Source organism: Euprymna scolopes, chromosome 24, assembly GCF_053919585.1.
Source record: "Euprymna scolopes isolate OS-2025 chromosome 24, ASM5391958v1, whole genome shotgun sequence".
Classification (NCBI taxonomy): Eukaryota; Metazoa; Mollusca; class Cephalopoda; order Sepiida; family Sepiolidae; genus Euprymna; species Euprymna scolopes.
The window spans coordinates 80,157,229-80,183,196 of NC_136505.1; positions in this window are offsets into that span (position 1 = coordinate 80,157,229).

The window sequence follows — 25,968 nt, forward strand, 5'->3', positions numbered from 1 at the left end:
CCCATCAATTATACAAGCTCTATCATTTTTACTAGCCCTTCCATTTTACTAGCCCTATCATTTTACTAGCCCTATCATTTTAATAGCCCTATCATTTTGACTAGCCTATCATTTTACTAACCCTATCATTTTGATTGCCATATCATTCTACTAGCCTATCATTTTACTAGCCCTATCATTTTACTAGCCCTATCATTTTGACAAGCCCTATCATGTTTACTAGCCCTATCATTTTGCTTGCCCTATCATTTTTACAAGCCCTATCATTTTACTAGCCCTATCATTTTGACTAGCCCTATCATTTTACTAGCCCTATCATTTTTACTAGCCTTGTCATTTTTACTAGTCCTATAATTTTACTTGCCCTATCATTTTACTCCCCCTATCATGTTACTAGCCCTATCATTTTGACTAGCCCCATCATTTTACTAGCTCTATCATTTTGACCAGCCATATCATTTTGACTAGCCCTATCATTTAATAACCCTATCATTTTGATTGCCATATCATTTTACTAGCCCTATCATTTTACTAGCCCTATCATTTTATGAACCCTATCATTTTACTAGCCCTATCATGTTGACTAGCCCTATCATTTTACCAAGCTTGTCATTTTTACTAGCCCTATCATTTTACTAGCCATATCATTTTTACTAGCTTTATCATTTTGACAAGCCCTATAATTTTTACTAGGCCTATCATTTTGACTAGCCCTATCATTTTACTAGCCCTATAATTTTGACTAGCCCTATCATTTTGACTCGCCCTATCATTTTTACTAGGCCTATGATTTTACTAGCCATATCATTTTGCTAGCCCTATCATTTTTACTAGCGCTATCATTTTTACTAGCCCTATCATTTTTACTTACCCTATCATTTCATAGCCCTATCATTTTTACTAGCCCTATCATTTTACTAGCCCTATCATTTTACTAGCCCTATTATTTTATTAACCCATTCATTTAACTAGCCCTATCATTTTGACTTGCCCTATCATTTTACTATGCCTATCATTTTTTCTAGCCTTATCATTTTTTCTAGTTGTATCATTTTTACTAGCCCTATCATATCTACAAGCCCTATCATTTTTACTAGCCCTATCATTTTTACTAGCCCTATCATTTTACTAGCCCTATCATTTTTACTAGCCCTATCAATTTACTAGCGCTGTCATTTTTACTAGCCCTATCATTTTACTAGCTCTATCATTCTGACCAGCCGTATCATTTTGACTAGCTCTATCATTTTACTAGCCCTATCATTTTGATTGTCATATCATTTTACTAGCCCTATCATTTTGACTAGCCCTATCATTGTACTAGCCCTATCATTTTTACAAGCCCTATCATTTTAGTAACCTTATCATTTTTACTAGCCCTATCAGTGTACTAGCCCTATCATTTTTACAAGACCTATCAGTTTAGTAACCCTATCATTTTTACTAGCCCTATCATTTTTACTAGCTTCATTATTTTACTAGCCCTATCATTTTGACTAGCCCTATCATTTTACTAGCCCTATCATGTTGACTAGCCCTATCATTTTACTAGGTCTATCATTTTGACTAGCCCCATCATTTTTTCTAGCCGTATCATTTTTACTAGCCCTATCATATCTACACGCCCTCTTATTTTTCCTAGCTCTATCATTTTACTAGCTCTATCAGTTTGACGACCCCTATCATTTTTACTAGCCCTATCATTTTACTAGCCCTATCATTTTTACTAGCCCTATACTTTTTATTAGCCCTATCATTTTGACTAGCCCTATTATTTTACTATCATTTTGACAAGGCCTATCATTTTTACTAGCCCTATAATTTTACTATCCGTATCATTTTTACTAGTCCTATCATTTTACTGGCCCTTTCATTTTGACAGGCCCTATCATTTTTACTAGCAATATCATTTTACTAACCCTATCATTTTGATTGCCATATTATTTTACTAGCCCTATCATTTTTACTAGCCCTATCATATTTACTAGCCCTATCATTTTGTCTAGCCCTATCATTATTCCTAGCCCTATCATTTTTACTAGCCTTATCATTTTACTAGCCCTATCATTTTGACAAGCTCTGTAATTTTTACTAGCCCTATCATTTTACTAGCCCTATCATTTTTACTAGCCCTATCATTTTTACTAGCCCTATCATTTAACTAGCCGTATAATTTTTACTAGCCCTATCATTTTACTAGCTCTATCATTGTGACCAGTCATATCATTTTGACTAGCCCTATCATTTTACTAACCCTGTCATTTCACTAACCCTATCAGTTTGACTAGCCATATCATTTTACTAGCCCTATCATTTTGACTAGCCCTATCATTTTACTAGCCCTATCATTTTACTAGCTCTATAATTTTGACTAGCCCTATCATTGTACTAGCCCTATCATTTTGACTCGCCCTATCATTTTTGCTAGGCCTATGATTTTACTAGCCATATCATTTTGCTAGTCCTATCATTTTTACTAGCCCTATCATTTTACTAACCCTATCATTTTACTAGCCCTATCATTTTTGCTAGGCCTATGATTTTACTAGCCATATCATTTTGACTAGCCCTATCATTTTTACTAGCCCTATCATTTTACTAGCCCTATCATTTTTACTAGCCCTATCATTTTACTAGCGCTATCATTTTTACTAGCCCTATCATTTTACTAACCCTATCATTTTACTAGCCCTATCATTTTTGCTAGGCCTATGATTTTACTAGCCATATCATTTTGACTAGCCCTATCATTTTTACTAGCCCTATCATTTTACTAGCCCTATCATTTTGACTAGCCCTATCATTGTACTAGCCCTATCATTTTTACAAGCCCTATCATTTTAGTAACCTCATCATTTTTACTAGCCCTATCATTGTACTAGCCCTATCATATTTACTAGCCCTATCAGTTTAGTAACCCTATCATTTTTACTAGCCCTATCATTTTACTAGCCCTTTCATTTTACTAGCCCTATCATTTTGACTACCCTTATCATTTGTACTTGCCCTATCATTTTACTGGCCCTATCATTTTTGTTAGCCCTATCACTTTGACTACCCTTATAATTTTACTAGCCCTATAATTTTTACTAGCCCTATCATTTTTACTAACCCTATCATTTTTATTAACCCTATCATTTTACTAGTCCTATCATTTTGACTAGCCCTATCATTTTTACTAGCCCTATCATTTTGACTAGCCCTATCATTTTTACTAGTCCTATCATTTTGACTAGCCCTATCATTTTTACTAGCCCTATCATTTTTACTAACCCTTTCATTGTGACTAACCCTATCATTTTACTAACCCTTTCATTTTGACTAACCCTATCATTTTACTAACCCTTTCATTTTGACTAACCCTATCATTTTACTAGTCCTATCATTTTTACTAGCCCTATCATTTTTACTAACCCTTTCATTTTAACTAACCCTATCATTTTACTAGCCCTATCATTTTTACTAACCCTTTCATTTTAACTAACCCTATCATTTTACTAGTCCTATCATTTTTACTAGCCCTATCATTTTTACTAACCCTTTCATTTTGACTAACCCTATCATTTTACTAGCCCTATCATTTTTACTAGTCCTATCATTTTTACTAACCCTTTCATTTTGACTAACCCTATCATTTTACTAACCCTTTCATTTTGACTAACCCTATCATTTTACTAGCCCTATCATTTTTACTAGTCCTATCATTTTTACTAACCCTTTCATTTTGACGAACCCTATCATTTTACTAGCCCTATCATTTTACTAGCCCTATCATTGTTACTAGTCCTATCATTTTTACTAGCCCTATCATTTTTACTAACCCTTTCATTTTGACTAACCCTATCATTTTACTAGCCCTATCATTTTACTAACCCTATCATTTTACTAGCCCTATCATTTTTACTAGCCCTATCATTTTACTAACCCTTTCATTTTGACTAACCCTATCATTTTACTAACCCTATCATTTTACTAGCCCTATCATTTTTACTAGCCCTATCATTTTACTAACCCTTTCATTTTGACTAACCCTATCATTTTACTAGCCCTATCATTTTACTAGCCCTATCATTGTTACTAGTCCTATCATTTTTACTAGCCCTATCATTTTTACTAACCCTATCATTTTACTAACCCTTTCATTTTTACTAGCCCTATCATTTTACTAACCCTATCATTTTACTAGCCCTATCATTTTTACTAGCCCTATCATTTTACTAACCCTTTCATTTTGACTAACCCTATCATTTTACTAGCCCTATCATTTTACTAGCCCTATCATTGTTACTAGTCCTATCATTTTTACTAGCCCTATCATTTTTACTAACCCTTTCATTTTGACTAGCCCTATCATTTTACTAGCCCTATCATTTTACTAACCCTTTCATTTTGACTAACCCTATCATTTTACTAACCCTTTCATTTTGACTAACCCTATCATTTTACTAGCCCTATCATTTTTACTAGTCCTATCATTTTTACTAGCCCTATCATTTTTACTAACCCTTTCATTTTGACTAGCCCTATCATTTTACTAGCCCTATCATTTTACTAACCCTTTCATTTTGACTAACCCTATCATTTTACTAACCCTTTCATTTTGACTAACCCTATCATTTTACTAGCCCTATCATTTTTACTAGTCCTATCATTTTTACTAGCCCTATCATTTTACTAACCCTTTCATTTTGACTAACCCTATCATTTTACTAGCCCTATCATTTTACTAGCCCTATCATTGTTACTAGTCCTATCATTTTTACTAGCCCTATCATTTTTACTAACCCTTTCATTTTGACTAGCCCTATCATTTTACTAGCCCTATCATTTTACTAACCCTTTCATTTTGACTAACCCTATCATTTTACTAACCCTTTCATTTTGACTAACCCTATCATTTTACTAGCCCTATCATTTTTACTAGTCCTATCATTTTTACTAGCCCTATCATTTTTACTAACCCTTTCATTTTGACTAGCCCTATCATTTTACTAGCCCTATCATTTTACTAACCCTTTCATTTTGACTAACCCTATCATTTTACTTACCCTTTCATTTTGACTAACCCTATCATTTTACTAGCCCTATCATTTTACTAGCCCTATCATTTTTACTAGTCCTATCATTTTTACTAGCCCTATCATTTTTACTAACCCTTTCATTTTGACTAGCCCTATCATTTTACTAGCCCTATCATTTTTACTAACCCTTTCATTTTGACTAACCCTATCATTTTACTAACCCTTTCATTTTGACTAACCCTATCATTTTACTAGCCCTATCATTTTACTAGCCCTATCATTTTTACTAGTCCTATCATTTTTACTAGCCCTATCATTTTTACTAACCCTTTCATTTTGACTAGCCCTATCATTTTACTAGCCCTATCATTTTACTAACCCTTTCATTTTGACTAACCCTATCATTTTACTAACCCTTTCATTTTGACTAACCCTATCATTTTACTAGTCCTATCATTTTTACTAGTCCTATCATTTTTACTAGCCCTATCATTTTTACTAACCCTTTCATTTTGACTAGCCCTATCATTTTACTAGCCCTATCATTTTACTAGCCCTTTCATTTTGACTAGCCCTATCATTTTACTAACCCTATCATTTTACTAGCCCTATCATTTTTACTAGTCATATCATTTTTACTAGCCCTATCATTTTACTAACCCTATCATTTTACTAGCCCTACCATTTTACTAGCCCTATCATTTTTATTAGCCCTATCATTTTTACTAGCCCTATCATTTTTACTCGCTCTATCATTTTTACCAGCCCTATCATTTTACTAGCCCTATCATTTTGACTAGCCCTATCATTTTACTAGCCATAGCACTTTTACTACCCCTTTATTTTGACTATCATTGTCAAGGATATCGTTTTGAAAAGGGGCAATGCGAAAATCTCGCTAATGAAAAATGAGGGTGAACTGTGTTTCGATATTCAGGAGAGCGCTCTTCTGGTCCCAAAATTTAAAAATATATTTTCTATGCAGGCTGCCATTGGACAATGTGCAGATATAAACTTTGGCCCCAATAAATCGGGGCTAGTGTGCCCGAATGGAACTGTATTTGACATTGGGGGGGGATGGAAGACTATATTATTTAAATAGCGTAGTCCCATCAAAAACCGCCAGCCATGATCTACAGACATGGCATAAAATTTTTGGACACTGCAATATTCCGGATATCAAAAGGTTGCCGACTGTAGTTGATAGAATGCGAATACAAACATAAAAAACCTTCAACTGCGACGTCTGTACGAACGGGAAAAAGACAAACTATGAATACAAGATACCAAAAATCCTATCAATGGTGCATTGTGACTTGAACGGTCCCGTAGAACCGATGGCCAGAGAACGTTATAGATATGTGTTGAATTCCGTAGATGACCATTCAGGTTTAATAATGGTTTATTTTTTAAAGAATAAATCTGATACCCTGCTAGCAACTAAGGAAATATCTAGCCGACATGGCCCCCTACGGTGAAATCAAGTGTATTCACTCTGACAACGGTACGGAATTCACCTATAAAGACTTTGAACTTTTATTAATTAACCATCGTATCAGGCATGAAACATCAGCTCCTAGATTGCCACACCAAAACGGGAATGCTGAACGTGCGTGGCGAACATTTTTTGAAATGGCAAGATGCCTACTCATTGAATCAAAACTCCCTAAAAACCTCTGGACGTATGAAAAAAAAAAAAAAAAAATTTAAGCAGAATGCATATTTAGTTCAACTTGCTTCGCATATATAGAGAAAAAGAGTAAATTGAATATTAAAGCTGACAGAGGTATATTTCTTGGATACGGTAAAAACAGTTCAGCCAATTTAATATTTTTTTCCGAAAAAAAAATAAAATAAAAAGAATCCGGTGTGTAAAATTCAGACACGTTTAATTGTAAAGACGAAAACCCGTCATATGAAGAGGATGGAATTATATTACCTCAAATAATTAGAACAAACGAAAAGAATAAAAATGACGGAGACGAGTGTCGATGATGATGATGATGATGATGATGATGATGATAAAGTCGAGAGATATCCCCCCCCCCAAAAAAAAGAAATAGAAGACGACCCGATTTTTGGGGGGTCGACAATATAAAAGATTATCAAATCGACTATTGCTATTCAGTGGAAAATGCCCCAATAGACTGTGAAATTTATATTACCCCTCAAGAGGGATTTATAATGAAAAATAAAAATAGCGTGTAGCGACTTAACAAGTCATATGGTCTAAAGCAGAGTGCTCAGTGTTGGAACACAGTGTTCCATGATTATATTATTAAACAACGATTTAGACAATGCGCTGTAGACCCCTGTTTATATACCCAACACAAAGACGATAAACTACTGATTTTGGTTTTGTGGGTCGAGGATATTTTAATCGCATCAAATTGTGACATAATGTTGACTGATGTTAAGAACCAATTAAGTAAAAGATTCAAAATGACCGATCTTGGCAAAATATCCTGGTTTCTGGGGATAGAATTTACTCAAAGCAAAGGACTTGTTACGATGACTCAATCGAGATACATCGACAAAATACTATTAAAATTTGGAATGGGAGAGTGCAAGAAACGCTCTCTGCACCGGTCGAAAATGATATTAATAAAAATATACACACAGAATCTGAAATAATGAATGACACAATATCGCGAAATTATGGGTAGTCTTATATATTTGATGACTGCAACCAGGCCCGACGTATGCTACAGTAACGAAACTGTCACAGAGATTATCACGACCGAAAATGAAGGATTTGGACAGAGCTAAACAAGTCCTACGTTATTTAAAAGGAACTAAAGAACAGAAGTTAGTATTTAGAAAATCAAGAAATCCCCTAAAATTAGAAGGTTTTTCGGATTCAGACTGGGCAAGCGACGAGGATCGCAAGAGTGTATCTGGATATTGTTTCAGACTCTCAGAAAATGGGCCTATTATTTCATGGAAATCTAAAAAGCAACAGATTGTATCTCTCTCTACGTGTGAAGCAGAATTTATCGCGATCACACACACGACCCAGGAAGCACTCTACCTTCAAAATATCCTGAAGACTATTTTAGAGCCAGAATTGATTACAAGCCCCGTGGTAATTATCACAATTAATTAATTGTGATGATCAAGCCAGTATAGTCTTAGCACAGAGCACGGATGATCAACCAAAGATCTAGGCATATGGATATAAAATGCCATTCCGTAAAAAACGAGAGATCTAGGCATATGGATATAAAATGCCATTTCGTAGAAAACGAGATAAAGCTACAACGTTTTTCTCAAAACTTGTTGGTCAATTCGACTGAATAATTTTTTTTTTTTCACTGCCCAGTATGTATATAGATTTCTATATATTAAAAATACAGACCAGCGAAGTTCCACTTATGAGAAGGCTATTACTTTTTTGCATGAATATCAGCGGAAAACCCTAGGGATAATGCTTAGTATATAGATTTCTATATATAAAAATAAAAAGAAAAGAAAAATAGTCCTGGACAAGACGTTAAACTGTATCCATTTTATTTTGTATTAACACTTTAACCTACTAATACTTTTGCTTAGAAAAAAAAAAAAAAAAAAAAAACTTTGTAATTTTCCTTTTTGACGTTTGAACACAATTAAAAATGGCGTCTTTTTAAATGCTAAAATTCTAAGATCCAAATGATTTCTAATTTTTGTTATGTCTAAGTAAATATAAAAATATATATTTATTTTTAAGCAGAACAAACACAAGGGACTTCCCCATTATAAAAAATAGGGAGGATGTTGCAATATTTTGATCCTATAATGGGGTATATATTTATTTTCAGAAAATATTTACAGAAAAAAAAATTTTCAGAAAAATTTGGCACAAGGCCGAACATGGGGGAGGGCGGCTTCTTTGACTAAAGCTAACTAATCTAACCTAACTAGTTCCTACATTTACTCTACTTCCACCACAATACCACATTCATACTATACATCCATCAGCATATACATCCTTCGTCGTTCACCATAAGAACATCATACCATGATAAACTAATTAAAACCCATAAGAAAAAAGAGGGGTTTGGGATATAAAAATTTTATAATACAGAAAAAAGAATGATATATACAATGTTAGTAACAATGTTACTAATCTGTGGCAGGTGCGCTGATTCGCACGTCGAAAGGGTGATGCGGGTCCGAACGCTTTATTACAACACCTCTTACGAAAACTTTGAAAGGAGACCCGCATCTCTGGCGAATCAAGCGATCTGTCACCTAAATTGGGGAGGGAACGGGGCTAAAAAAAAAAAAAAAAAAAAAACGGGACAAACTTAAAAAGGGCCTAATGATCTCTATCACACACTAGTTAAGTTATGAACACAGGAGTCTAAAAAATGGTCCTAACCTAGCCTAAATCGTGACCTACTCTGGACTTTAAACGAGTCAGGGCTGACGTTCGTTTCTGTTACCCAAAATTCTTTTCCTAATGGACATCCAAGAACCAGTCAAGACTTGCTTCTCTCACCCGACACACACGTGCAACTGACACCCACCTTTCAACAAAGTCTGACGAAGAGAGTCTAACTCTCTCGGCCTTGATACGACTCCTCAAATGATAACGGAAGATTCGTATAAGGTCGAGGGGAGCGAAGTCCTCAGATCCGTAGACCACTCTCATACGTGTTTTCCAAATAACACCTCTCATAACTGCTAGCAAGGTCAAACACAATTCTTTTCTAATCCTATCCGTTGTCAGAGCCCAATTGCTACATACATTGATAGGAACCAAGGTTAATGACGATATGTTCAGTATGCGAACCATGAGACCTGCAACAGACTCAATCAGCGGCACCACAATACGACAGTAGACGAAGGCGTGACATAAAGTCTCGACCTCATCGCCACATCGCTTGCAAATAGGCGAAGTTGCCAAGCCAGCTGAGTGAAGTCTCTTACCTACCCAGAGAGCATCCCGAATTACCAGCCAGGTCAAGGATGCCTCGTCATTAGTGAGGCATCCCGACCCAGGTGCCCAAGGCCAGATTGAGTGGAGCTGTCCCTTCGTCAAAGGGAGCCCCTCACCAATAACATCCCTTACGGATCCCCTCACTAGTACCCGATATAATGCCTTTCGGGACAACAGCGGAGTGTTGGAGAGGCTTTCCTTAACTCTTAAGAGGAACTTCAGCGCGCGCCGGCACTCGCGGTAGAAGGGGCATTCACCTCGGGGCAACCTATGTGCCTCCCCCTGAGACTCGTGCACCCCTATTCTTGGTGTCCTCCATCCAGAGGGCACCGTCTTCCCTATCTTGTGTGCACGTTCGATCTAGGTAGTAGAGCCGTAATGTGTGGAGCCGAATCTCCATGTTTGGCATACCTAGACCGCCTTCAGAAGGATGTAGGTAGCAGATCAAACTTATCCACAAATTCACGAAATAAAACAGCATCCCGATCTCTGTTAGTACCCCTAGAAGGTAACCCAAAACGATCTAGCTCGGGATCCAGGACCGCGTTCCAGTCTCCCGCTAAGATAACCATTCGAGAAGTATCCATGAACTGCTCGATTCGCCGAAAAAAGGCAGCCAGCTCAACGTGGCTATTGGGCGCATAAACCCCAATAAGACGTAATGCCCTACCCTTTATGGTAACATCCAAAACACATAGTCTTCCCTCCGGATCCATATAGTACGGGTCACACGACGCATCTAGAGACCTTTTAACTAGCCAAGAGACCCTCTAGAGTGAGAATTAAAGTACGCTGAATAATCCTTAAAGGTCTTATACAGCGCACGTAAATGGTCACCAGGAATAAAATGGGTTTCCTGCACACAGCAAATATCCACTCCGAGGTGCTGCAGGTCCAAACTCAAGCACCATTTTCGCGAGTCGGCCCTTAGCCCTCGGACATTCACACTTGCAAGCTTGAGATCCATGATTGAGCCTTAGGGTTGAGTACCAGAAACGAACATCGCGGTCGTGAGCGTGCCGACAGCTCTCGTGAGGGAATAGGTACCCATCGCAGTATCGATGAGTCCGTCATGAGAGATACCGCCGACATGCAGGGGATAGGTTAGTTTTACTATCCTATACAGGGAGGGGTGCATTTTTACCGGGACCCTCCCAATACAACATTTTTTTAGGCTTTTTATGTCAGAGTCTTTGAATATTACTATGGGAGGGGAAAGATTGAAGGTCTTGTTTGCCTCCTCCAGCATTTGCCATAGGTCCTTGGCTTCTTCTTTCTTCCTAATAACGGTCAAAACTCGTTTTGCATTGGGGAAATTGGTGGGGGTGTCTATTAGCTTCCCCCCTATCTCCCTGAAATCGATTAACTTGCTGAGGTCAGCACCTTTAAAATTTTTGTTGTTGTTCAATGCAGCAGCATTTAATATGCAGATATCTTTTCCAGGGAGGTAGAGGGTTTTTTTCTTTATATCAATTGCGGGGGTGGTGTCCATGTTAATAGGGTTAGTCGGGTTTTATCAGGTGAAGTGGGAGGGGTATTATGAGGGGGACTTAGAGGTGGCTAGGACAGGAATGGAGGATTTGTTTTTCTTAATGGGGCTTAGTGATATTAGTTTGGGTGTTTTTGGAGGGACGGGAGATGTGACTGGAGGAGGCATTTTGAACGGGGAAGGAGTTTTGGATGTAGAGGGGGAGGGGGAACTGGTGATTAGCTTCATGTTTTTGGGTGGAGGTGATTTATATGGGGATTGGGGTATTTGTTTTTTTTGAAGGTCCAGTTTTTTTTTTAAATTTAAAATTTCAAGGTACTTTTCCCTACCAGGGTCTTTTTGCAGCATGGCTTCCTCCCTCATCTGGTCGAGGGAGAGGCTTCCAGGGTTTTTTTTGCCGGGAGCGATCTGCCAGGGTTCTCCCTTCAGGGTGTCGTTGGTCGCTTCGTCAGCTGGTTGTTTGGGGATACTTGGCATGCTGGTTCCTAAGTGCTGGCCTGTGGTTTTCTTTTGGTTTGGTGGGGGTTTTTTGAGTGGACACTCCGATGTTAGGTGTCCGATTTCCCCGCAGTTCCAACATGTGGGACGTCTGCCGGCCACTATTATAGGTAGTCTCTCTTCGCCAACCTCTAAAAAGAACGGTATACTCATAAAATCCTCTTTATTGAGGAGTATGTCAAAGCTCCATACTCCGTGGAACTCATCCACTTCCACGCGGACAATCTCCCCGAATTTTAAGAAGAAGGCACCAAGTTGTTCGCCGTCAATGTGGTGCGGGACGTGGAAAACCGAGACTGTGGTGCGTCTCTTGCCCATGTACTCTGTTCTGAGGATGTGTTGTTGGGTGATGATTTCCTTTTGGGAAATAGTGAGGCACTCCTGCGCGGTGTTGAAGAGAGCGCTCCACGTGTTGTACCCCTTACATTTGATGACGCGTAAGGGTCTCAATCCTGCGTTAGCTAGTAGGTTTAGGATGATGTCGACTGAGGCTCGTATTACTTTTTTGGATTTTCTATCCACGACGAATAGTGTAAGGCATCTCTTGTTGATCTTTTCGAGTTTCGGTATATCGACTATAAGTCCGGTGTTGGTGACTTTGTCTAGGCATTGTTTTGCCTTCTCTATGAACTGGTCTATGTCAATGTCGACTTTCAGGGGTTTGGTCCACGGGTTTGCAGCTGCGCCGTTCTCCGTCTCCATATTGATGACGACAGGCGTTTGGCTCGCAGAAGCGGCCATAGCCGAACCGTTTAAAAACGGTTAAAAAGTTCAAAAACTGTTATAAATAACAGTAAAAACAGTAGGAGGGGGGAAAAAGTTGTGTAGAAAAAAATCCGGCTCAGTGAAGAGGAAGAAAAGGAAAAAGACAGAGAGGAGATAACAGACTTACAAAATAATCGCAACGCAGACTCAAAGATCCTATAATGGGGTATGATCCCACACAGTCGGACGATTCTATTTATAAACGATGCTGCTAAGAACTGACGAATCAAATAATTCCCGTTCTGCAACAAACCAATCAGAAACCAGAATTGCTTCATAAATATTAAACCTTTTCTGGAGCAATTTCACATGTTCTTTCCCGGGTTTCGACACGGTAAGAATATTTTGTTCTGTGGAACTGTCTACTACAAACAAGTCACCTCCCAGGACTTGTGTGTAACAGCGAACCATCTGAAACTCAAAATGGCTTACACTTCTACAGCCCTATCATTTTACTAGCTCTATCATTTTACTAGCCATATCATTTTTACTAGCCCTATCATTTTGACTTGTCCTATCATTTTTACTAGCCTTATCATTTTACTATCCCTATCATTTTTACTAGCCATATCATTTTTACTAGCCCTATCATTTTGACTTGTCCTATCATTTTTACTAGCCCTATCATTTTACTAGCCATATCATTTTTACTAGCTCTATCATTTTTACTAACCCTATCATTTTTACTAGCCTTATCATTTTACTATCCCTATCATTTTTACTAGCCCTATCATTTTTACTAGCCCTATCATTTTTACTAGCCTTATCATTTTTACTAGCCCTATCATTTTGACTTGTCCTATCATTTTAACTAGCCCTATCATTTTTACTAGCCTTATCATTTTACTAGCCCTATCATTTTTACTAGCCCAATTATTTTTACTAGTCCTATCATTTTCACTAGTGCTATCATTTTGGCTAACCCTATCATTTTTACTAGCCCTATCATTTTAACTAGCTCTATCATTTTTACTAGCCTTATCATTTTTACTAGCCTTATCATTTTGACTTGTCCTATCATTTTAACTAGCCCTATCATTTTTACTAGCCCTATCATTTTACTAACCCTATCATTTTGACTAGCCCTATCATTTTAATAGCCCTATCATTTTACTAGCCCTATCATTTTTACTATCCCTATCATTTTACTAGCCCTATCATTTTGACTTGCCCTATCATTTTACTAGCCCTATCATTTTGACTAGCCCTATCATTTTACTAGCCCTATCATTTTGACTTGCCCTATCATTTTTACTAGCCCTATCATTTTACTAGCCCTATCATTTTCACTAGCGCTATCGTTTTTACTAACCCTATAATTTTTCTAGCCCTATCATTTTAACTAGCCCTATCATTTTTACTAGGCCTATCATTTTACTAGCCCTATCATTTTTACTCACCCTATCATTTTTATTAACCCTATCATTTTACTAACCCTATCATTTTGACTAGCCCTATCATTTTTACTAGCCCTATCATTTTGACTCGCCCTATCATTTTTACCAGCCCTATCATTTTAACTAGCCCTATCATTTTTACTAGGCCTATCATTTTACTAGCCCTATCATTTTTACTCACCCTATCATTTTTATTAACCCTATCATTTTACTAACCCTATCATTTTGACTAGCCCTATCATTTTTACTAGCCCTATCATTTTGACTAGCCCTATCATTTTTACCAGCCCTATCATTTTACTAGACCTATCATTTTGACTAGCCCTATAATTTTACTAGCCATAGCACTTTTACTACCCCATTCATTTTGACTAGCCCTATCATTTTACTAGCCCTATCAATTTATTAACCCTATCATTTTTACTAGCACTATCATTTTGACTAACCCTATCATTTTTACTAGCCCTATCATTTTTATTAGCCCTATCATTTTACTAGCCATAGCACTTTTACTACCCCATTCATTTTGACTAGCCCTATCATTTTACTAGCCCTATCAATTTATTAACCCTATCATTTTTACTACCACTATCATTTTTACTAGCCCTATCATTTTGACTAGCCCTATCATTTTTACTAGCCCTATCATTTTACTAGCCCTATCATTTTACTAGCCTTATAATTTTGACAAGCCCTATCATTTTACTAACCCTATCATTTTGACTAGCCATATCATTTTACTAGCCCTATCGTTTCTACTAGCCCTATCATTTTACTAGCCCTATCATTTTACTAACCCTATCATTTTTACTAACCCTATCATTTTACTAGCCCTATCATTTTACTAACCCTATCATTTTTACTACCCTATCATTTTTACTATCCCTATCATTTTTACTAACCCTATCATTTTACTAGCCCTATCATTGTACTAACCCTATCATTTTTACTCACCCTATCATTTTACTAGCCCTATCATTTTACTAGCCCTATCATTTTACTAGCCATATCATTTTTACTAGCCCTATCATTTTGACTAGCCCTATCATTTTACTAGCCATATCATTTTTACTATCCCTATCATTTTGACTAGCCCTATCATTTTACTAGCCATATCATTTTGACTTGCCCTATCATTTTACTAGCCCTATCATTTTTACTTGCCCTATCATTTTTACTAGCCCTTTCATTTTAGTAAGCCTATCATTTTGACTAGCCCTATGATTTTTACTAACCCTATCATTTTGACTAGCCCTATCATTTCCTGGATTTACTTCGATTCCATCTAAATATCCTTTCACTTATGTATTTCTGCATTTTCATAAACGTTTATATTTTATACATTTTATAAACGTTTATATTTTATACATTTTATAAACGTTTATATTTTCATAAACGTTTATATTTTACATATTTTGCAGTTTCGTTTGAAGCTGTAAACTTCAAAATCATGATTTAACTCTGAGTAATATTTTGTTTATATCTTTCATCTGAAGGAAAGAAGGCATAAGGAATTTCTAAATGTTCACTGTGTGTTCCTTTTCAAATGATAAATTGTTTGTAAATCCTAATTTATAGAGTCTAAATATAATCGTTTAATATCAATAATTTATTGAATTTTACCGTTATTCCCCTCCTCCCCCTCCTCCTCCTCCTCCTCCTCCCACTCTCTCTTTCTCTCTTTCTTTCTCTCTTTGAAATTCCTTGATCGCTCTACATTTCTTCGGTTGAATGGTTTATATTCTTCCTTTTCCGTTTTCAACATTTGTATCCTTCTTCGGCAGAATCCCGGCGTAGTGATAATCTTGACAAAACTTCAGACATCAACAAAATAATGGCTTGTATTTTTGGAGCGTTCCTCTTTCAACGGAAATTAACAATTTTGAGTGTCGCTCACAGTTTTCCCTTATTATCTAAAACACGGACGTGAGAAAGAAAACTCATTTTTTGATCGAACGCAATTTCATTTATCGATGTTTTATTTATTTATTTATACGACTTGGATTTCACCTCAAACTTGTCAAAACGAATTTATTATGGCACACAGTTCTCTCATTTTCGATTCGATGGCGCGTCCGGTATTAATCAATAAAATCGCCTCATCTTCAACCTCCGGAGAATCGATTCGCATCATTTCTTCTTCTTCTTCTTCTTCTTCTTCTTCTTCTTCTTCTTCTTCTTCTTCTTCTTCTTCTTCTTGCAATCAGCTAGAATCGAAATCAAAACAGTCCTTCGAAAAAGTGGTAAAAAATCAAATATACAACAAATAAATAAATAAATAGTAATAATAATAATAATGATAATGACAGTAATGTATATATATATATATATATATATATATATATATATATATATATATATATATATATAATAGTATGCTTCTGACGAAAAAACAAGGTAACAAAACAACTGAAAATCAACTATATACTCCAAAAAAATTTTTTTAACGCTTATTTTTTTTCATTCTTTCGTTAGACAATTTGATTTTCAGTTGTTTTGTTACCTTGTTTTTTCGTCAGAAGCATACTATTATTATAATGGAGCAACATTTTCCAATTTTGTGCAGGAGTTGACTTTAGAATTGAAAAAGGAAGTGTGGTCAGTAACAAGATCGATAAAAGAGAAAACTGATTGAACTCTAGCTGCTGCTCAGCTACTTAGAACTTGACGGACTGAGCATAAAACTCTCTCGCATTATTTATTACCTTTTTTACAATGGTTGCTGGTGGATCTGAAGGCGGCTTTAGTCTTAGTACATCTATTACGTTGGAAGCAATGGAAAAAGTGATTTCTGACTGCAATGGAAGCAGCACATTCTGGAGAGAACCACGGCTGGCTGTTAGGTTTTTGCTGGAACTTTTTCGAGAGTATGAAACGGTCTATACCTATAATTAACCATTCCGTCAGGTCTGATACTATAGAGGACACATCTTTTTTAAACATGGCATGCAGAGGTAGATCTGATATAAGTGCAGAAGCTATCCCAGTCAGCCATTGAGTATCGATATACTGTACTATGGAGAGATACATCTGAGGACCTATTATATTTCATTTTTATCTTAACTAATACAACAGAGTGGTCGAAAGATCCAAGTGGAGACAGAACGGAAGATGAACATAGCTCAGGGCAAGTTGTGAGAAAAAGGTCTAGGAGACTTGCATACTGGCCGTCAGTGTCGGGGACACGAGTGAGTTCATGAACAATCTGAGTGAGGTCATAAGCAATGGAGAAATCGTGACAGAATCTCCCCTCGTTATCGGTCTTGTTCAAGTGGGTTAACCATTCCACTTTGTGAACATTGAAGTTCATGAATGTTTGCTGAGGAGTACGCAGACAGGACGTGGTCAATTTTCCCAGATATGCTTTTAAAGATAGTAACTCCACTGTTGTGGGGGCAATAGGGTACAAATATAAACGCAGTAGTGTGAGCAAGTGCAACCCGGAAGCACATATAGGATAAATTAGGATCTTCTCTGGAGATATTCCTGCCACATCGAAAGTCGTCTTTAATGTAGGCGATCTTGAGGGTCGGGTTTAAAGGTTAAGTTAAAGTATCCTTTAGTTACGAACTCATCTAGAGAAGTAGTCGGTCCAATGTAAGTTTCACTTAGGAATAATAGGTCAGGTTTACTCTCCTGTAATAGAGTTTGAACCTCTGGAAGGTTAGAACGTAGATCCTTGATGTTGGAGAAGGAGAAATGGTAGTGGGAGTCTACGCTGGAAGTTGGAGATCTGAGTTTGATTGAGTATTTTTTTCTGGAAACCTGTCATGATTGGGATTTGGGATTTGTGGAATAGGTCGACAGACTTGCAGGACAGAGAAGGAAAGTAAAAGAAAAGGAAACGAAGATTTATTTATTTATTTTTGTAAGGAATAACATTCGGAAAACTAAGATAAATGATAGAGGACTCGGATAAGAAAACAAAGATTAGAGATAAAAACCATCAGAGTCGGGGAAAGCAAGATGTACGTTGGAAACCATACCATGTGGTTATAGACAAAACAAGTGCGCTTTCATATAGAATTAAAGATCAGTTAACGAGCTCCGTGACGAAGGCGTACGCGAAACATCTTCGAGCAGCGTCGATCGAAGAATGAAAAGTTCCCAACACGGAAAGACCGTTAAGAAAAACTACATTGACCGCGTCGAGAAAGTCCGATGAGCCAGATAGCGATTCAGCTATGAAGCAAACCTGTATATCTCAATACGGAAGAGTCGGCATCAACAGGAAAGGCCGGATACGGAATCTGACGTACCGTTGATGGAGAGGAGGAGAGTCATGACACGTAGCATGACGTCAAAACTTGCAAATAGTTTGGATGCGAATTTGCATTACTTGCGGATGTCGAAGACGATAATAGGATCCGAATAGGTTCCAAGTTTTGAAGTGGGGAAGAGAAACGAGTAAGAAGGAATTGTTTAGGTTGGGTATAAAGGCGAAATCTTAAACTCTTACTCCTCTTTCTCCCTGTCTTCAATTGGCAGTAGACCAGGCTGAACGTAAGCACAACAAGCTTGTTAGCTTGTTGTGCTTACGTTCAGCTTGGTCTGCTGGCTCTCTTCAAACACACATTTATTTCCACGTGCGGTACCCAAACTGAAGACTTTGTTTATCATGCTACAGAACTGTCCTCGTCGATACACTGACACGCACACCCCTACTACAACATTTAAATACACTGAATAAACTTTCTATAATCACAGGCAGGAGCTAATTCTCGCCGCTCGAGATTTGAAATCCATTTTCTCCCAGGCTGGTCCAATCACAAGCCAGCACTCAATCACGTGACCGAGTACATAAAAGGCGAAATCGGTAACTCTTACTTCTCTTTCTTTCTGGTCCTACCGGGCAGCAGACTTCACCTGGGCCTTTGGCTCCAGGCAGAACGTGAGTACAATAAGCTAACATGGCGACCTTCTAACTCCCATTTGTTTCCACGTTTCCAAACAAACATTCTTTGTCATGCTGCAGAACTGCTCTCGTCGATACACACACGCACACACACACGCGTGCGCGCACGCACACACACACACACACGCACGCATACTACAACACTGGAGACTTGGCTCTTTCTTCTTTAACCGGCCTCCTTCGTTTCGACGACTACTGGCTGCAGGCACGTATTGACTGAGCTGTTCTCTCCTCAACAAGCCGGCAATATATTAAATCTACCTTTACACAAGAACATTTTCACCAACTAACCTGTTTCAATCTTGTACATGCTACTAACGAAGATGACAAATAAAATTGCTTTTGAATATAGAATGAAACTCCATTTCGTTGTCTCTTGTTCTATAGAATACCGTCTCGCTAGGAAATTACATTAATCAAAAGGAAATTACCAAACAAAAGAAAAATTATTTGAAATGGCCACCACTCCAAGAATGGAACACCTAACTTCTGGTTACATGAGAAAGTTGTCATTTTTTCACAAATGTCGTGTTTAATTTAGTACAACGTTATAATTTAAAACTGAACCCCCACGTGAAAAGTTTTTAAAAGATTTTCTTTTTCAAACATTTTTATAATCTGAAACCTAATTCTGTAAAGTTTTTAAAAGATTTTCTTTTTCAAACATTTTTATAATCTGAAACCTAATTCTGTAAAGTACTAAGAATTTCAGACGTTGTTCTTCCTTGATTTACAAATATATAAGAATTTCGGACGTTAACTCAAATATATGAATACATATCTATATATGTTCTTTATTTTTAAACCGATTAAATAAACAAAAATTATACAAAAATTCTAACGTTTCCGAATGCGTGCGTTTTTTTCATAAATAAGAATTTTGAACGTTACATAACATATACGAAGACATGCATATATATATACACACACACAGACATACATATATATATGTATATACACAGACATATAAATATATACACACAGACAGACATATATATATATATATATATATATATATATATATATATATATAATGTGTGTGTGTTATTCATTTATCGATTACATAAGCAAAGATTAATTTCAAACGAAAAATGTAAATCTTTCCAATGATTGCGTTTTTATTATTTTTTATTTCTCTGCTAAAATTTTCTTACAAATTTTCGCATGCGCATTCGTGGTTCTGTGTTGTTGTTTTTTTGTTTTTTTTTAGAAAATTTTCCAGGAACATTTACTGCATTCAAATAATTATACAACAATTATAACTCAGAGTAGCCGTTTATTTTCATACAAAATAGAACTTTCGTAATAATCTATATAAATAAAACAGTAGACGTATGTGTCTGTGTAAATATTTAACAGACAAGCTCTTAAACTACTGATCACATAGCACTGAAATTAACAAGAATAGTAATTATACACCAAAAATTATATATAAATCATAAAATCTTTGTTTGGGTTGATGAATAACGCATATATCGGTACGTTGAAATGCGAAATGTTCTACTGGGCGACATGTTTATACTTCTTTCTGCACATGCGCACATAAATTAATTTCTTCAGGAGTTCGTGTTCTTTTTTAGATTTAATTACCTTTGTCTCGATACTAACATCGGCATGGAACGCAGCTAGAACGCGAAATGTTTTGGGTTCAATTCTAACCGATGGTAGCTAATGATTTTAAAAATTTTCTCATCATGTCTTTGTATTAATAAATGCGAATATCTGCATGATTTGAAATATACTTGAATGTATTTTAGGACAGGCGTAATCAAAATATTTATTTACAGGCTTGGAAAATAAAACTTTTCTTTTTTAATTTCTTACTAATATTTTTGGACAATTATTTTTGTTTGAAATCAATATGACAGAATATTCAAATATATCAAATACAACCTGGCAACGCTAGGTATACTTCAACTAAATCTCACCTGTCTGTTTAAATGTATGTGTGTATGTATGTATGTCTGCCTAAATCTTTCGGCAGAGGCGACGAATTTTCACAACATCGGCTTTATTTTGAAGCCCGACCCTACGGACGACAAATATCGAAAAATTGCCCCAAAACATTAATTCCTTCGCTCTCACCTGGCCATTTTTCTACAATGAGGGATCGTTTTTTTTGCCGAAAGTCATCCCCTCTTTTCGATTGTCTAGCCTTAATTTAAACCTACGTCACTTCCGGTTTGGCAATGGGCGCAACAGGGTTTTTTTCGCGTTCTTTACCTCCTTCGTGGTACGGGTTCGAGCCTGCCTGCCTACTATCACATTTTTTTTTTTTGCTCAACACACACCTCCAAACATCCAGGAAACGCCAGGCACCCAGGCTAGTCTATACTATAACGCTCACCTGTCTGTTTAAATGTATGTATGTATGTATGTATGTATGTATGTATGTATGTATGTATGCATGCCTCGTTTTGAAGCCGACTCTTCGGACAACAAATATCGAAAAGTTTGCCAAAAACATTAATTCCTTCACCCTCAATCGGGCATTTTTCTACAAAGAAGGGCCGCATTTTTCGCATATATTTTCGAAAGTCATCCCTGTTTTCGGACAACGCCGGGCACCCAGGCTAGTTCCAAGATAAATGCAATGTGAGGGAGGCTGAGGACAAAATTTTCAAGTTGGGAGTGGCATCTTGGACGATTTCTATTACCAGGAATAAAAGTAACTCATTCATTTGACTAAAATGATCAGAAACCGCGAGCGCCATGCTCAGACAGGAAATACATAACCTTGCCTGATTCAGTTCCGTACATATAAGCTCGCTACTTGTAGCCACTTTTTTAAAAAAACATCAAGGAATTTAATCTTTTTCTATTATATCTGATGTTGTCCTTCAGCTGGCGCTTGAAGAAGGATCAACAAAATATTCAATTCCTTGTTTGCGAGTAACACAATCCGCCTCTCCCTATCCACAACAGACGTAAGATGGGTTTAGCAAAGGAAGGTCGTAACTTCGCCGACATATATCCAGAACCACCATAATTGAAATAAAACGTGATCGAAACGTGTTTCTTCTTTGGGCTCTGTAATCTTTTCACGCGAGCACTTTTCTGGGCAATTTCTTGAAATAATGACATAAATACGATATCACCGGCCAACACGAAAACCCCGACTCGCGCCCGCCATACGATTTTTAATATGACCTATTCTTGTGTAGTAGCTATTCCAATACAAAGTTATTGATTTTCAGTCTTTTGATTCAAAATGAAAATTTTACGTCAGTTATCTTTTTAACAAACGGAAACCGTCCAAAACACAACTTCCAGCTGGAATGTTCGAAACATTTTACATCTTGCACAAATAGAGTTCGGGATAATACGTTCTTTCGTCGAACTGAAAAATTTAGATTTACCGAAAAATGGCCATGAAATATTAATAATGAGTGCCATCTCAATCAGCCAATCAAGGCTCAGATCTCGCTTCCGTCTTGAACAATTATAGCACCGTCGTCAATGCTGATATCATGGTACGAACGTTACGTAAAGAGGCAGGGACGATGATGATCATTATAGCAAAAGAATCAATACACATCACAGGAAATGTTAACCTCCGACACTGGCAAAGAAAAGAAAATTTCCAAACCTTTTAAAGGGATTGAAATTCGGTAAAATCTTGATAATTAGTGTAAAATTAATATGGGTTAAATTTAATGCAAATCTTAAATATTTGAATTTGCAAAATAGAGGTTTAGCTCATATATTGCTCCCTTAAAACCCATCTAAATTACTCGAAGCAAACTGAAATTTAGGTAATATTTATTAATTGATGTCTAGTGCCTATTCTTAAAGTTGCATATGCACGAACAGTTCCACTCCTTTTTTTTACCCATATTGCATAAAATTAAATTAAACTGAATATAGCTTTGTTCCAAAATTTATAACGATCGGTTAATCAGTTTAGAAATGAATCATGCATATATATATATATATATATATATATATATATATATATATAAACATATATATAAACATATATATAAACATCTAACTTTATAAAGATATGGAGATAATCGATTTCGGCATAAACATTACACAATGTCATTCCCTTTACTGTTGCTGCAATTGTCGTTTGAATACGGCGCGACGGCTTACCATGCTTTCTGTGACTATATCACTATTAGGATCGATGTATTTGCGAAGATTACCATCCGAACAACTCAGGTCGTTAGACGTCGATCTAGGTCAGAATATCGATCGAAGGAGGCGAATATTGATCTAATCCTGCCCCCCCCTCCCAATGTTGAATGCATTAAGATGATCGTCTACAAGAGGGTTAGGCTTTTCCTGTGTTTTAATACATTTATATTTCCTTCTATTTTTGTACTTCGAGTCAACCTTTTTATTTCAACCGCCCGCCACACCTCTATCGCCGATGTTCTTTCTTTCTGCTCCAGTGCTGACTGCTGCTCCACTTCAATTTTATTTCCATCTCTTTCTAGATTCGTCATCGTACTCCTATGGAATGCTCCTCCGTCCGTTTGCCTCGCATTAAATTCACATCCAAATTGCATGGACGCATCTTATGACTATCGATTCTTGTATCTATAAACGTTTCTATACTTTCCCTTTCTATTTTATCGCTAATATTTTTCTAGTCGGTACATGCATACATTACACACACACACACACACACACACACACACACACACACATATATATATATATATATATATATATATATTATGTATACATCTACCAACTAGAGAAATATTAGCGATAAATATGTGTGTGCGTGTGTGTATTTTGTCATTTAAGCAAACCTCCTTGAAATAGCAGCTTTCTTCTGCTTAATTATGCCTTTTTTACTTGTTTTAATTTTTCTGTTTTTGTTTTAATATTTTAAAACAATATAATGTATGTTCCATATCTACAGGGTGGCACGAAAAAATTGTCACCCTAAAAAAGACGACATGATGTTATTTCCGTTTGATGAAAACCATTTTTCTTTTTTTCTTTTTTTTTTTTTTTTTTGTAGACCATCTACTAGTTGGCCAGTTGTGTACACATCCCAAGAGCTATCATGTCTAAAAGTGACACAATGTTCAACGAGCGAAACCATTATCAGCACCCTCAAAATGTATCGCTGGATTGCCACAAATAACAGAGACGTGCCCAGGGTGATGAAAACAAAGCTTCCGGCCACGATTATGGTCATTGGTGTGCTTTCAAATGAGGGTCACATCATGCCACCTCACATTTTCGAAGTCGACTTGAAAGTCTATACTAAAGTATACTTGAATGTGTGGTGATCCCCTGGTGCAATCAGGTGGCCGCTGGCAGACCCTGGATGTGCTAGTAAGACTCGGTGCCGACCCACAAGTCCAAAGTTCAGAACGAGTGCTACGACTTTGTACCCTTCTCTCACTGCCCCCCCACCTCCTTCCCCGACCTGAACCTGCTGAACTACTTCGTTTGGTCATACGTCGAGAACATCACCAACATGACCTCCTACAAAGTCAGCCTGATCGCCGCAATCCGTCAAGTATTCGCCGATCTCCCGTACCGTATCGAAGCGGTGATTGAGGCTTAAGGCGGCTACATTGAATAAATTTCCAGATACCTGAATTGATTTTTGTCAATAAAAGTTTTAAAATAAAACTGTAACGTTTTTTCTTTAGGGCAACAAATTTATCGTTACATCCTGTATAATAATGACTATCACATTACAGAAAAAAATCTCGTTTTCGAGAAAGTAGTTTTATTCCTTGATTGTGCAGTACTTCATTTCCTTAAACATTTTTAGTTGACAATCAACGTTAAGTGTAAAAATAGTCGAGAAGCATTTTTTGTGAACTGTTTAAATCAGCTTTTATTGTCTAATTACATCAAATGCAAAAGATACGGAAGTTTTTAAGTTATACATTATTAGGGCGATTCTTAGACATTTTTGATAAGGCCTTTAATGCATTTAATATGAAAAGATTGTGTAGAAGAAAGAAGGTGAACTGGCCGTCCAGTGCTTTTTATAATCACTGATAATAGCGTCTGGCATTATCAAAGAACAGAAAACTCTGATCTGAAAACAGTGGTCTTGAGGGTGACAGTGTGTGTGTGTGTGTGTGTGTGTGTGTGTGTGTGTGTGTGTGTGTGTGTGTGAGAGAGAGAGAGAGAGAGAGAGAGAGAGAGAAAGAGAAAGAGTAGGATAGATAATGCTACAACTTATATAAATTTTGGTGAATATTTGAGATGACTTCATTGAAGAATAAGATGTCAGACTTAAACATATATAACTTGACATATAGTCCAAATGTCTACGCTCACTTGTTTGAGTCTTAGACAAAAACGTCTTATAGGGTTTGTGGTCGGTTAGAATTATGAAGTTCTGACCTCCTAGTAGGTGACAACGGTATTTTATGGTCAACTCCTATTCTGCTATCAGGTAAATTCAAATGATGTATCTGCTATCAGGTAAATTCAAATTCCGTCGAGGTGGGATAACATTTCGCAGGTGATGTTTTTTATCGTTTGAAAAATCTCTGTCTGATCACCTTCCAAGAAGATGGCTCTTGTTTGAAAAAGATTTGTTAAAAGGCGGAGGAGGTGGCATGATGTGACCCTCATCTTGGGATGAATTTTCGATAAAATTGACAATCCCCAATGAGCGTTGTAGCGGCTTAATTCGTGTGGGCACCGGAAAATCCTATATGGCTCTTTTCTTTTTGAGCAGTTGGGATAAAAGTTTATATAAGGTGAGCAAAATTCGCATTTATGTACATTAATTTAGAAACGAACTTAAATGAGACGGCGAAACACTTCTTTTAAATGTTGCTTGTGGGTAGAAACGCGTTTGCTGATTACCAGAATGTGGTCGATGTAATATATAGGTCACAGTAGGCCACGTAAAACCACTTCAACCAACTTTTGGAAAGTCTGGGCTGCGTTACGTAATCCGACTTTTTTTTTTCGTAGAACGAAGGACTTGTGATCACTGTCATTGAGATGTCGTGCATGGC